We start from the raw sequence: 15,600 nt of genomic DNA on the forward strand, positions 1-15,600 counted from the left end.
ACATAATCGTTTGTTTTTAATTAGTGGGAAAGGAGATGTTTGAAGACATTGCAGAAAACTGGTACCATGGCAGCCAGAGTGGAACAAAGATAGCAAAAGCTTCCTAATGCAATTGAAATTTTATTCATTTGTAAAATGAGATGGTTTGTAGTGCAGGATCTCTTAACTCTCTTCTCACTGTACACTGCCAGCAGTCCATGGATGTTCATAATCCTAGAATGACATCCTTAGAAATTTAACAAGAAAATGAACATGTAAAATTACCAAAGTCACCTGTTACTCTTAGACCTGGAAGAAAGAGGTGGCTGTAATAGAGGAATCCAGGAAATATTTTTAGGCCAAATAGGGTGGTCCATAGTCCAGATTTACTCAGTACTGAGAGATTAACCACAACACAGGATTTTAGTGCTAAAACCTGGGCAGTCATAGCCAAAACACAATGGTTGGTCATTCTAGAGCCAAAGATTGAGTTCATGAGATATAAATAAAAAATGTTTACCTTGTAAATGTAGTTAAGCTTTTGACACATTGAGAGGTGAAAATGGAGCTCCCCAGATTTTAGACAGGTGGCTGGGATATGACAAGTTATTTTTAATCATCTGAGGTATCCAAACCATGATTGAAATAAAAATAGCATTTGAGCATAAAAGGACCGGAGGTATGATCTGAATAAAAAGCAACAGAGCACTTGGGAAGGAATGTGGGTAACACCTTTATCAGAGAGGGTGTGGGGATTGTATTAAACATAGCACTGATTTATACATGGCACTTCAAATTGGGGAGGCCATCAGGAAGTGAATTATTTAGTAGGAATCTAGTGCCTCCCAGTTACAAAAGCCTAAAAATGAAACAGCAATTGACTTCTCACAGGGGTATGTGCTTAGCAATTGTACCTATTTACCTGACTTCCCAGCCTGTATTTCTGACCCTCAGATACACAGGGTCATAGATTTAGGCAAGCTCCATGTATTTAGGCAAGAACGAGGATTCATTCAGAGAACTTATAAAGAGACGGGTTCTTAACATTAAGGAATTATTTCATTTTGCCCTAGAGTTGATACAAAAACTCCATAAGGTTAAAAATGTGTGTTTGGGGAGAAAGGATCCTGGGAAGATGATGGAATAGGAAGTGTCAGGAATCTGCCTTCTCACAGATAACAATCACACTAGCAGAATCTGTCTGATTTAACTATTTTGGAACTCCAGAGTCTACTGAAGGCTTGCAACTTTCAGGAGAAGACTTGGGCAGTAAATTGCAGTCCTATTGGTATTAGTCAATTTCAGCTCTTGCCACAGGAAATGAAAGACAAAAGAACTATTAAGTATATACAAAAAAACAATGGAATGATGGTAGTCCTTCCTTATCAGTAACTACTTTAACGTAACTAGATTAAATTCTCCCATCAAAAGACAGAGATTGACAGTATGGGAAAAAATACCATGATCCAACTTCATGCTTTCTACAAGAGACTTCAAAGACAGTAACAGATGGAAAATGAAAGGATGGAAAAAGATATTCCATGCAATTAGTAACCAAAAGAGAGCAGAATATTGCTATACTAGTTTGTATCAGACAAAATAGACTTTATATCAAAATAGGTTTTTAATGGGTATAGAGTTTCAGTTTTGCAAGATGAAGAGAGTTCTGAAAGTGGATGGTGGTGATGGTTGTACAACAATATGTAGGTACTTATCAACACTGAATTGTACACTTAAAAATGCTTAGGAAACAAATTGTATATTATGTGTATTTTACCAGAATAAAAAACAATTTTAAGGGGAAAAATGAACGCTTGTATTGATATAATCTCCTAATTCAGAAAAGGTCACATGGTAATCATGTTTGCAGAGACATAAGATAACCCCCATTATGATTTACTAAAACACAGTAAAGAAAAGATCTAATAGTAATAGCTTGCTTGTCTCCATATCCAATGAGCTCTTTTCAACCCATTTCCTGACTGACTTCTCAGCTACATTTAATACGGCTTATCACTTTCTCTTTCTATGTGATCAAAATATTAGATATCTAAATATGAAAGATTTCTAAATCTAATTGTGTAATAGTATCCCGAGGAGACTATTGAAGCCTGAGGCAAAAAGGAAAATTCAATAATTCTGATCTTGTCTTTATTTAAAAGTTTGATGTTTTATCATGGCTTTTTACATTAACTTGGTTTTTTCCAAACACTGCATTAAAACATTACCTATCATAATCACTGGGATTTTTGGTACCCTCTTAAATTTTGTGTCCTGAGGTAAGTCCCAGCCTTGAAAGGACTCTTCCTGTCACTTCTGTGATATCACTGTTTACTAGTTCTTCCCCTTGCTTTCTGGTCTCTCCTGCTCAATTTTTTTTGCAGCTCTTCCTCTGTCTGTCACTTCAAGGCCAATGTTCTTCAGGATTCTTAAGTTTTCTTTCCTTTCTCTACACATATTGTCTGGGTTATCTCAGTTACTTCTACATTCTATTGCTTGTCAAACTATTTCCCCTTCACTTCACCCTCCAGCCTACTAGGAGCCACACTATATCGATAACTTAATCCTAATCTAACCCCAATCCTCTGCTCTTGTAGATCATTCAGTTTCTGCTCCCATGATGCATTTCTGGAGACATACTTCCACTTCCAATGAAGTACTTCCTCTTGCCAAAATTTAAATTTCTGTGCCCAGCAAAACCCTCTCCCCCCCCTCCACCATGCCTCCCTCATATCCTAGTATACAGGACAGAAGAGAAAGAAATAGAAATCCTTCGGAACCCTCCATTTTATCCTTCCAACCACCTCACCCTCCAACTGCTCAGCTCTGCCAAAGTCTCTCAGCTTTACAACTTCATGCACACTGGGTTCTCTATCTGGCATATTCCCTTACTTGCTAGTAAACTTGTACTTTTCCTACAAGCCGCATCCTGAATATCCCTTCCAGAGAGACCTCTGCCCTCTAGATTACATTATGCTCCCCTGCTATGTGTGCCTAAAGGGCTCTGTACCTTCTCTTTTTTATTCCTTTCTATGTATTATTGTAACTACTCATCCCATTTCCTTTGTTCCTCACTAGACCATAAACTCCAGAAAGGCAAAAGCCACAGTCATCTTGTTCATCATATATACAGCTTTAGCACACTGCTCAGGATTTATCAGCAACTCAGTAAGTAATTATATAAGGAAAGGAGGGTAGTCAGAGAGAATCACACAGCATCTAAGCAGAACCGGTGCAATCAATAAGCAACAGAGCAAATCAGCAAAAGGCAGCAGACACAAAGATCACAGAATCCAGCCACTATTAGGAAAAAGCTAAGTAGAAACTCCCAGGTTTTTTTTCTAATCCTGTATACATCTTTTCTGCTAAATAGCCAGGACTCCTTACCCTAGGGAAAGAAAGTGAAGTTGCTCGATCATGTCAGACTCTTTGCGACCCCAGGCTCCTCTGTCCATGGGATTTTCCAGGCAAGAGTACTGGAGTGGGTTGCCATTTCCTTCTCCAGGGGATCTTCCCAACCCAGGGATTGAACCCTGTCTCCCACATTGCAGGCAGACGCTTTACCGTCTGAGCCACCAGGAAAGCCCCCTTACCCTAGTACTACCTGTATAATAGGCACAGTGCAATCCATTTGTTGGCTTGGTTGACCTGGGACCTCTGAAATCTTGGCATACCTCTGCAGGGCCATCTGGCCTTTAGAATCCCCCCTGAAACTCATTTCTGCTCTTCTGTGATCAAATGCTCTGTCTATTGATCTTTTCCAAGATGTAGGGTTTTACTTGCTGTTTGCTGGCTCTTGCATCTCACTGGAGAGTAGTACAGAATGGCTTCACACAGCAGTAAGGAAGAAATTCAAGCTGGATAGTTCACAAGAGCTCACTGTGAAGCTTAGACCTGCTTCTTAACATGGTTAGGTTTATAATGTTCTCCCAAGAAGATTACATACAGTATGCTCATATTATACGATGTGTAAAACTGACACATATGATTTTACTGAACAACAATTTGAAACAAGTCCAGCTGTATAGATTTTTTTAAAAAATTCAATTGCTTACCTTTTAGCCTGTTCATTGAAAACTGATAAGAGTATAGCTAAAACAAAAGTCAACAGAGTCAAGCTAGAAATATAGAACTTGGCTCTGGGGGGGACTTCACTGAAGACTGTGCAGGAGAAGAAAGAAACTTCTCCTGGGAGAATGAAAACTATCACGTGAGCTGGACATAAGCACAAGATATCCAGCTTCTTATAACCCCCCCAAAAGTGCTAAATAAATAACAAAAAACACAGAATAAAGAGCTTCATTAACTTTGCTGTATGTGGTTAATATTCCCTATTAACATGTGGAGATTTGTCAGAAGACACTCAGAGCTCCCCCTGACCACATATCCTTGTATGTACACTAAGGGCTGAGACACATACAACTAATAAGCTTCACTAACAAATGAGCATCATCTATACAAGCACTGCAGCCTTAAATGTTTTAAAGTGGTACATACAACTGAACATGAATTCTCCTTGAAAGCACTTTTTTCTATATCACAACAACATGAGCCCTATTTTTAATGTGATGCCCAAAATAGACAGATACTGCTTAATGTTTGGAAAAAGATCTTATATGTGCTACTCCACTGCAGAGGCTCTTTACAATACATATGAGTACATTGCCAGTCTATTTTTCCTGGGGTCTTTCCCTCTGAACATCAGTATGTAAGCCACAGGAATTTCAATGCCAGCAGGAGGAGACACCACAATAGAACAAGACTTGATACTCTGACTGCTTCCCAAACTGCAAAGGATAAAGCTCCTTTGCAGTAGAGCCCTGCTTTTTACTCTTGTTTGCCTCACTGCTGGCTTTTCTTGCAATGCCATATCCTTATATTTTTCTTCCAATTAGAAATTCATAAGGGAAATCTGTATACCAAGAGATATACTGAGGAATACATTTTAGATCTTTTCCCCACAGAGGACAGAGTTACCAGGCCTCTGAGATTTTTTTTAAAATTCTAGCTGACATTTTGGTGCCAACAACAACTGCTGGTTAAATCATCTAATCAGCCAGGATGAGGCCTTTTGTTCCCCTGCTTTTGTGACTTCATTTTTTTTGTGTGTGAACATTTAAAGTTGCCAACAATTCCAAATGGCGTCTCATTATTTCTTTCCAATTTGTTTCCATGAGAAGATAAAAATTGTTGTATCTAGAACAAATTATACGAGGATGCATAAATGACCCACCATAAAGTCCTTACAGATATCCTCCTACAATAGTTTGAAAAGGAATTTTTTACACCAAGTCATAAAAGGGAAAAATGCATCTCTACCCTCCTTATTACCTATATTCATTATCAACAATAGCAATGATTTGAGTACCCACCAGTATCACAAAAGGAACTCTGGGAGTTTAACTTAGTAAAGCTAGGCCTATGCAGTTTATCAATTCAGAACAAGCTCAGACATTTGCTTACAGAAACAAAAAGGGTTTTCTCTTCCTAACCATTTTTGATTTAAATCTAATTTTTTTAAAGTAAAGACAGGAAAGAGGTTAAAATGCAAAGCTGTTTTTTTTCCATACATAACTTTCTGACTTACAATAAGTCAAGCATCGGTGCTCAGGTTTATAGCCAGGAGAGGTTATGAAACAGGTGCAGGTATCTGTAAAAAGAAAAATAACAATTACTTGGTAAATTTCAAATGATATAAATTTTTCTTTGAAAGTATGATACCTCATGATACCTAAATCCATATAAGAATCTCTTCTTCATTTCTTCTCTTTTACCCCCCTTTCAGGTTCTGTTTTTGGCATTCTATTTTTAGATTTCTACACTCATTGCTGAGGTAATATGATGTGCAAATTTCCATTAACTGGCAAAATGCTTAAAAAACAAAGATTTATTTCTAGAAAATATATAGAAAATTTACCACAACAAATCTCTATAAGAACTTCTATAAGGTTATATATTCCTAATCTCTTACTAAGATTTAAAACACATAAATACAAATATTTATTTTTAAATGTTTGTCAAAATGAAAAAGTCCCTATAAGAAGATATACAAAAATAGAATCCTATTCAGATATAGAACAATAGAAATCTATTGGAATTCATTAACCATAGGATTTGATTCTCTTAAAAAATAATTCATACTTAAAATGAATTTTAACATAGAATTTGTGACCAGATTTTCCTTACTTAGCAGACTGCCAGTTCCTGTTTACATACATGATCTCCTATCTTGTCCCTTAATGAAAATCTTTATATTGCTTTACCGTGTAGTTCTACATATGGTCTACATATGGTTCTCAAAGATTTAATAGTTATTGTACAAATGCAATAAAATGTTTTCATGTTATTTTAGGTGTTATAATAGGTGTTCTTACACTTGGGAAAGTCTTTGCATAATGCATGCAGTTTTGGAAAGTAGGTGCAAAACTAATGTTATGAGCCATAGACATGCAGTATTTCCCAAAGCTCATAGCTCTTTATTTTCTGTCCCTGTGAAAGAAATTAAATTCCCACAGAGTAAAGAAAATATGAACCCAGACTGTGAAAGGACCATGACCCATTGCTGATTACTTGAGATTTGGGGAATTAACCAACACACATACCCTCAGCTCATCCTCAGGGTTAATGCATCGTTGTTTAAAGTATATCCACAATGAACAGCCTTCCTTGTGTGCAAGTGTCTAGCATTATTTCCCCCACTGTCTCTGGCTATAATCACTACAGTCACTGTTTTGTCCTAGTAGAGCTTCCTAGGTGGTGCTAGTGATAAAGAAGCTGACTGCCAACGCAGGGGCAACAGATGCAGGTTCAACTCCTGGGTTGGGAGGATCCCCAGAAGGAAATGGCAACCCATTCCAGTATTCTTGCCTGGAGAATCCCATGGACAGAGGAGCCTGGTGGGTATAGTCCATAGGGTCGTGGAGTAGGACATGACTGAAATGACTTAACACACCCAGAGCCACTTGAAATAACCAATCTTTGAGTAATCTCTACAAATCATTTGAGAGTTGGGAAAAAAGAACCACTCTGAAGAGGTTCCCATACTACCTTTAGCCTTAGCATTTTTCCCAGAAAATAATAAACCATGTTTTTTTCAATAACATCTGTGTGTATTTTACTGAATAATACCCCAAGGGAGTAGCGATACAACACAGGAGTTATGAGAATGAAGACAGTCACTAAAATCCCTTAAGCCAAAATTAAATTAAATTAAAGTTTCTCAGTTGTGTCCTACTCTTTGTGACCCCATGGACTATCCAGTCCATGGAATTCTCCAGGCCAGAATACTGGAGTGGTAGCCTTTCCCTTCTCCAGGGGATCTTCCCAACCCAGAGATTGAACCCAGGTCTCCCACATTGTAGGCGGATTCTTTTACCAGCTGAGCCACCAGGGAAGCAGCATACTGGAGTGAGTAGCCTATCCCTTCTTCAGTGGATCTTCCCGACCCAGGAGTTGAAACGGGGTCTCCTGCATTGAAGGCAGATGCAAATACAAGGTATTCCCCTTAATCTTGATGGCCTGTCTGGATAGCCTGTCCAGATGGCCTGTTAATGACTGAACAACAACTACAGTGATTAGAATTAGGAAGTAATAATGAAATTTTAAGTGGTAGTAAGACAAAGGTCCGTCCAGTCAAAGCTATGATTTTTCCAGAAGTCATGTATGGATGTCAGAGTTGTACTATAAAGAAAGCTGAGCACCGAAGAACTGATGCTTTTGAACTACAGTGTCGGAAAAGGTTCTTGAGAGTCCCTTGTACTCCAAGGAGATCAAATCAGTCCATCCTAAAGGAAATCAGTCCTGAATATTCATTGGAAAGACTGATGCTAAAGCTGAAACTCCAATACTCTAGACACTTGATGTGAAGAACCAACTCATTGGAGAAGACTCTGATGCAGGAGAAGGGGACAAGAGAGGATGAGATGGTTGGATGGCATCACTGGCTAGATGGACATGAATTTGAGTAAGCTCTGGGAGTTGGTGATGGACAGGGAAGTCTGGCGTGCTGAAGTCCATGGGGTCACAGGGTTGGACATGACTGAGTAACTGAACTGAACTGAAGACAAAATGTGGAAGAGTGGGAAAGAATGGAACTTCTATTTCCAAAGTAGCTCATTGTCTTATCAACTAAGAAATGGATATATCCAGTTGTGGTATAGTCTCAAATGTAATCTTTATAGTAGTTAAAACAAATTAATTGTATCTAATGTAGCAACATGGGGGGGAAAAATCTGAAAAACTTAAGCTTGAATGAAGAAATCAAGTTGGAATGTGTTATGTACTGAATAATATTATACATTGAATTTTTAAACCCATAATATAACATTATGTATTGATATGGACACAAACATGTAAATGAAATGCATAAAACTTTTATGGGAAGCAGAAAAAATCTACCTCGGGACTAGTTACTTCTGGGCAACTTAGGGAGTTGTGGGCTAGGGAGTAAGTAGAAGACTTTATACCTGCTTTGCTGCATTTATTTCAAAATGTCTCAAACAAAGATGGCAAAATGTAAATATTTGTTGTTAAGAGATGGTTAATGCACACAGAAATCCCTTGCATTCCTATACACTAACAATGAGAAAACAGAGAAATTAAGGAAACAATACCATTCACCATTGCAACAAAAAGAATAAAATACTTAGGAGTATATCTACCTAAAGAAACAAAAGACCTACATTTAGAAAACTATAAAACACTGATGAAAGAAATCAAAGGGGACACAAACAGATGGAGAAATATACCGTGTTCATGGACTGGAAGAATCAATATTGTGAAAATGAGTATACTACCCAAAGCAATCTATTGATTCAATGCAATCCCTATCAAGCTACCAACGGTATTTTTCACAGAACTAGGACAAATAATTTCACAATTTGTATGGAAATACAAAAAACCTCGAATAGCCAAAGTAATCTTGAGAAAGAAGAATGGAACTGGAGGAATCAACCTGCCTGACTTCAGACTCTACTACAAAGCCACAGTCATCAAGACAGTATGGTCCTGGCATAAAGACAGAAATATAGATCAATGGAACAAAATAGAAAGCCCAGAGATAAATCCATGAACCTATGGACACCTTATCTTTGACAAAAGAGGCAAGAATATACAATGGAGAAAAGACAACCTCTTTAACAAGTGGTGCTGGGAAAACTGGTCAACCACTTGTAAAAGAATGAAACTAGAACACTTTCTAACACCATACACAAAAATAAACTCAAATGGATTAAAGATCTAAATGTAAGACCAGAAACTATAAAACTCCTAGAGGAGAACATAGGCAAAACACTCTCCGACATAAATCACAGCAAGATCCTCTATGACCCACCCCCCAGAATATTGGAAATAAAAGCAAAACTAAACAAGTGGGACCTAATGAAACTTAAAAGCTTTTGCACAACAAAGGAAACTATAAGAAAAGTGAAAAGACAGCCTTCAGAATGGGAGAAAATAATAGCAAACGAAGAAACAGACAAAGGATTAATCTCAAAAATATACAAGCAACTCCTGCAGCTCAATTCTAGAAAAATAAAAGACCCAATCAAAAAGTGGGCCAAAGAACTAAACAGACATTTCTCCAAAGAAGACATACAGATGGCTAACAAACACATGAAAAGATGCTCAACATCACTCATTATCAGAGAAATGTAAATCAAAACCACAATGAGGTACCACTACATGCCAGTCAGAATGGCTGCTATCCAAAAGTCTACGAGCAATAAATGCTGGAGAGGGTGTGGAGAAAAGGGAACCCTCTTTTGGTGGGAATGCAAACTAGTACAGCCACTATGGAGAACAGTGTGGAGATTCCTTAAAAAACTGGAAATAGAACTTTTGGCATAGAATATTGCCATATGACCCAGCAATCCCACTCCTGGGCATACACACTGAGGAAACCAGATCTGAAAGAGACACGTGTACCCCAATGTTCATTGCAGCACTGTTTATAATAGCCAGGACATGGAAGCAACCTAGATGCCCATCAGCAGATGAATGGATAAGAAAGCTATGGTGCATATACACAATGGAATATTACTCAGCCATTAAAAAGAATACATTTGAATCAGTTCTAATGAGATGGATGAAACTGGAGCCCATTATACAGAGTGAAGTAAGCCAGAAAGATAAACACCAATACAGTATACTAATGCATATATATGGAATTTTAAAAGATGGTAACGATAACCCTATATGCAGGACAGAAAAAGAGACACAGATGTATAGAACAGACTTTGGCACTCTGTGGAAGAAGGCGATGATCTGAGAGAATAGCATTGAAACATGTATATCATCTAGTGTGAAACAGATCACCAGCCCAGGTTGGATGTATGAGACAAGTGCTCGGGGCTGGTGCACTGGGAAGACCAAGAGGGATGGGAAGGGAAGGGAGGTGGGAGGGGGGATCAGGATGGGGAACACATGTGAATCCATGGCTGATTCATGTCAATGTATGGCAAAAACCACTACAATATTGTAAAGTAATTAGCCTCCAACTAATAAAAATAAATTTTAAAAAAAGAGATGGTTAATGGTATCTGTTATATTCATTTCTATAAATTCCTGAATATTTGAAAGTTTTTTACTTCAATGTAATTTTCTGAATGTGTGAAATAGTTTATCATTTCAACTGCACAACTGAGGTGGGAAAAGTTGTGAAAATAGACAATTACATACTGTGAGGTAGGGAAAGTATTGATAGACAATGTATACTCTCTTCTGAGAAAAGAGAAATAAGGCCACAGGAAAGAGATTGACCAGCCATTGGTAAATGCAAGGAACATGGAGCGGTTTGGTGGCTATTCGGAGCAGGCAGTTTGGGGAGAGGGAAGATGTCAAAGTCATGGTTAGATAGAGCATGGGAGGAGAGAGGGGGCTGAGAGGATACAGTGTCCTGTTTCAGGGGGAGCCATATGTAAATGAAATGTTTGAAACCTGAACGATGACTGAATGCAGATGCTGGGCCGGATCCCAGACTCAGACACATCCAAGTTAGGAAGAATAAGAGGACATCTACCATCCTTATCCCCTCCTTCAGACACAGAATTTACTGAAATAAACTCAATTACTTGAGACTGTGGATCCTTCTGGGCAAATAGTTAAACCCTGACCCCAGTTAGGTTTCACACATATACAACTATGTGTGTTTAATTGAGGGAAACTCAAGTAAAATCAGAAACAACAAGAGACAACAGAAAATTTACCAAAGGGAGCTAAATGCCTGGTACAGTAAATTCAGCAAAAGGACCCAAGTGGAGGGCAGAGAATTTAGCAGCTCACAGCAGAACCCAGGAGCACCCAGGTGTTCCAGCAGCATGTTGGAGCCCTGTGCATATGAATTAACATCTGGCTCACAACTGAGGAACTTTAGGGTAAAGACCTCTGCACCATTCCCCAAACTGAAGGGAAAAAACAGATTTTCATTCTCCAAAACAAAATTGGTGAAGCTATTAGCAAGGATCCCAAACGAGAAGGTGTTGGCGGCCGCAAAGTCCCAACTTACCAGGCTCAAAGACAGCTGCAACATCAGAGTTCCAACCAGATTAGTTCCAGGTGGAAGTTCTGGCTGCAGCAGGAGCAATGCCATTCAAGTCAGGGGGACAGCACTGTCTATCTAACTCACCGTGCTTTACGGCTAAGCAAGCCTATTCTAGAACCCTTTGTCTTCACCGTTCACATAGAGCAAGGAAGCATTCTTTCTCTCACTTTGCAAATGATGTTTCGTTGGCTGCAGTATCTGAGATGAGAACCACACCAAGGCAGTGATGGCAGCGTTGTGACAGGCTGACACCAGTGAGGCAGCAGGACCAAGCCTTTTGCTGGAATCTGCAGCTCGACTGCAGTAGCAACGGCAGAGTCCCGGTTTTGGCAGCAGTGGTTCTCAGTATAGGAAGGCTCAGAAATGAGCTCCAGCTGGGCTCAGCATGGATGAAAGGAAAAGCATCTTGTGAGGGAGTTTCCACAAGTACATGGAGGAGGGGAGCTCCACACTAACCGTGATGGGTAGGTGAGGCATAGAGGAATTGAGACGTGAATGCTTGTGCTCCCAGGGTGGGAAAAGCTGAGATGTTCAAGTCACCATCACTTGCTACTGTGAAAGACAGCACGTTTATGAAAGACTCTGTGCTTCAGAGAATGTGTTTAGTTGCTCAGTCGTATCCAACTCTTGGTGACTCCATGGACTGTAGCCTGTCAGGCTCCTCTGTCCATGGGATTTCCCAGGCCAGAAGACTGGAGTGGGCTGCCATTCCCTTCTTCAGGGCATTTTCCCGACCCAGGGATCAAACCCTGGTCTCCTGCATTGCAGGCAGATTTTACCACCTGAGCTACAAGGGAAGCTCATGCTTCAGAGGAAGAAAATCATGATTAAATAAAACACACGTCTGAATTAGATCATTCTTTCCAACGTTTTTGTATACTTCTAAGATAGGAAATCTTATAAGAGGAATTTTTTTGGTTAAAAAGGGGAATGGGAAGGGAAGAGGAAAAGAAAGAAGAAACTGCAAATGACCAAATATATCCACTTATAATACATCATGATGACAATTGCTTCAATTGCAAACAATGAGAAACATGTGAAACTTGAACCTGTTTTAAATGAAACTTCATGTAATAACCAGAATTTTAGCCTGAAGCCTGATGGTCTAAGGGGAGACGTGACACCTGAAGCAGGGATGACAGTGGATATAAATCCAGGTGAGATGAGGAGGAGCTGAGCCTTAACAGTGATGTCAGAGCTGGCCCCAAATCTAAAAAGCCCCCCAAATCACTCCCAGACACTTAAAAGCCCATATATATAAGCAGTCCTCAATTTACAAAGTATGTGAATATATGAATAAAGGAAAATAATGAAAGAGGGAAAGGCAGGAGCAGCAGAAACACTGGAGATAATTCTGATGCAGTAATGCCCAGAAACATGGTGGAAAGGGCAGCTAGCCATCCTCTCACATGTCCTACTGGAGAAGCATCTCAGCTGATCGGTTTATTGAAAGCGCAGGTGCCTTTACTCACCCAGCACTTTGCCTGTATCAGGGATCATGCTGGCTTCAATGAGAGATGCCCCTCCGGCTTACGCAGTCCCATCAGGTGCTGTCTGAGAGGGCGGCAAAAAGAGACTGCATGCTGACCCCAGCGGGCCTGGCCCGGCCTCCTGAAGAGGGCAGGTGGCAGCCATGGGGGCTACCCGAGGGCTCTACCTTCCCGAGCCCTGCCCAGGTATAAACACACAGGTGTGACAGCGAAGGACCACAAGGGGACCGGAGAGATGCACGCATGCTGCACTTCTGCTGTCAAGGTAACAACTACCTTAGATTCCTGGCAACAGGATCCTTCCGGACCTGCTGTCAGAGAAGCTGAGGGATTAGCCAGACTTCTCCCACTAGGAGGTCACTGCCCTCCAGAGAGCAGATCAATATATCAATCCCACCGGAGAAGACTGTCAGCATCGCTCAGCTGTGGGAACAGCCCATAGCCCTTGCACTTCACTTCTTCTTTCTGCTTCCAATAAAGGTGGTACCCACAGAGGAGGTTGTCTCCAGGCAGTGACATACAGTGACTTGCAGGCAGCCTGGCTTCTGTGGAAAAATGGTCCACCATCAAATGCCAGCACTTCCTTTTGGTGAAATTCAAATCCTGTCATCATGGGGCCTGAGTATTTGATGATACCTGGACACCATCCTGGCTACAGACTTTTTAAAGGAATAGCATGCCTGAAATTCAACATACAAAAGGACATATCTCTTCTACAGCCCTAGGTGTCCTAACACATTGCATATGTGCTCAGGTTTTCCCTGCCTTGACCAAATCATAGGTTTGGAACAGGAATGCCTAGCAATTACAAGACTCAAAAAGCCCCTTTCTCTCCCCAGAAAGTGTCTCTAAATACGAGAGTTCTCAACAATGAACAACTGACAACCACCTTCCTGCAGTCCTGGCTCCCTGAGATGACTGCCAAAGCCACTGAGAGCTTCAGCTCTGCCATAGAAGCACCTGAAAGCTGATAAAGAACAAACATTACGTCACATTCCATCAAAGTAGGGGATGTGCCTCTGGGCTAAGTCACTTCAGTCGTGTATGACTCTTTGGGACTCTATGGGCTGTAACCTGCCAGGCTTCTCTGTCCATGGGATTCTCCAGGCAAGAATACTAGAGTGGGTTGTCATGCCCTCCTTGAAGGGAGGATCCCAACCCAGGGTCCCAACCCAGGGATCGAACTTGCATCTCCTGCAGCTCCTGCACCGCAGGCAGATTCTTTACCACTGAGCCACCAGGGAAGCCCAGATTAGGGGATAGATCTCCACAACTTCCTTCATAAATTATTACGCAGATCTCAAAACAGCAACACTTTGTTCTTCCAATGTTCCACAGGCCCTCCCTAGCACTCAGACAAGGATGTGTGGGGACTGGAGAGAGTGTGAGACGAAGAAAGCAACGTCAATGTGCCCCCAAAGTATCCCACCCCCACCAACCCCCGGCCACCTCCAGCCCTTATTTCTTCAGGGTGAGTTATTGCTGAGCAGGCTGCTCAGCCCCTTTTGTAGATAGACTTCTAGAGACCTTGCAAATTTAAGGAAGCCTGAGACACAGGCCTCCCGGAATGACCAAACCTGGGATAAGTACAGTTAAGGTGACTTGATTTATGACCATGTACATCACTTTCTCAAGGAATATGACTTCTTCACAAAGGAAGACAAAACTCTCATTAAATAAGAGAAAAGGGTTTCAACTAAGCAAGAACAAAAATTCTGCATAGGTCCATATTTACATACCCAAGAGAGAGGACTGGCATGTGTTTAGGAAAACTGGAGTATGAAATCTCACAGCTTGAAACATTCCTCCTTTGATTGACCTCTTTAAGAATCAAGGCTGTTCTATTGTCAGATCCATAGAATCAAGGAGCTGTCTGACATCTGTCTCTCTTAACCATAGCTCCCTCAACTATGAATATCAAGGGATATTAACTTTTGAGACTCTGATAAGAGGTATAGATCTTCTCCCTAGGAAAAAAAAAATACGAACACTTCCATACAAAATTCTGCACATAATTTTAGGAGGTTCAGTTCAGTTCAGTCGCTCAGTTGTGTCCGACTCTTTGCGATCCCATGAACCGCAGCACGCCAGGCCTCTCTGTCCATCACCAGCTCCCGGAGTCCACCTAAACCCAAGTCCATTGAGTTGGTGATGCCATCCAACCATCTCATCCTCTGTCATCCCCTTCTCCTCCTGCCCTCAGTCTTTCCCAGCATCAGGGTCTTTTCAAATGAGTCAGCTCTCCACATGAGGTGGCCAAAGGATTGGAGTTTCAGCTTCAACATCAGTCCTTCCAATGGACACCCAGGACTGATCTCCTTTAGGATGGACTGGTTGGATCTCCTTGCAGTCCAAGGGACTCTCAAAAGTCTTCTCCAACACCACAGTTGAAAAGCATGAATTCTTTGGTGCTCAGCTTTCTTTATGGTCCAACTCTTACATCCATACATGACTATTGGAAAAACCATAGCCTTGACTAGACGGACGTTTGTTGGCAAAGTAATGTCTCTGGTTTTTAATATGCTGTCTAGGTTGGTCATAACTTTCCTTCCAAGGAGTAAGCATCTTTTAATTTCATGGCTGCAATCACCG

The 15,600-nt window shown here is 40.7% G+C and overlaps 1 long non-coding RNA gene across 1 annotated transcript in view; it reads right to left on the reverse strand.

Moving 5' to 3' along the window:
* The window catches only part of LOC122696213, a 47,825-nt gene that overhangs the window by 12,325 nt on the left and 19,900 nt on the right, over positions 1-15,600 (reverse strand). Inside the window, exon 2 of the long non-coding RNA XR_006341710.1 lies at positions 5,567-5,629. This is a non-coding gene — a long non-coding RNA (uncharacterized LOC122696213). The remainder of the gene's footprint in view (positions 1-5,566; positions 5,630-15,600) is intronic.

Source organism: Cervus elaphus, chromosome 6 (genome assembly GCF_910594005.1).
Source record: "Cervus elaphus chromosome 6, mCerEla1.1, whole genome shotgun sequence".
Classification (NCBI taxonomy): domain Eukaryota; kingdom Metazoa; phylum Chordata; class Mammalia; order Artiodactyla; family Cervidae; genus Cervus; species Cervus elaphus.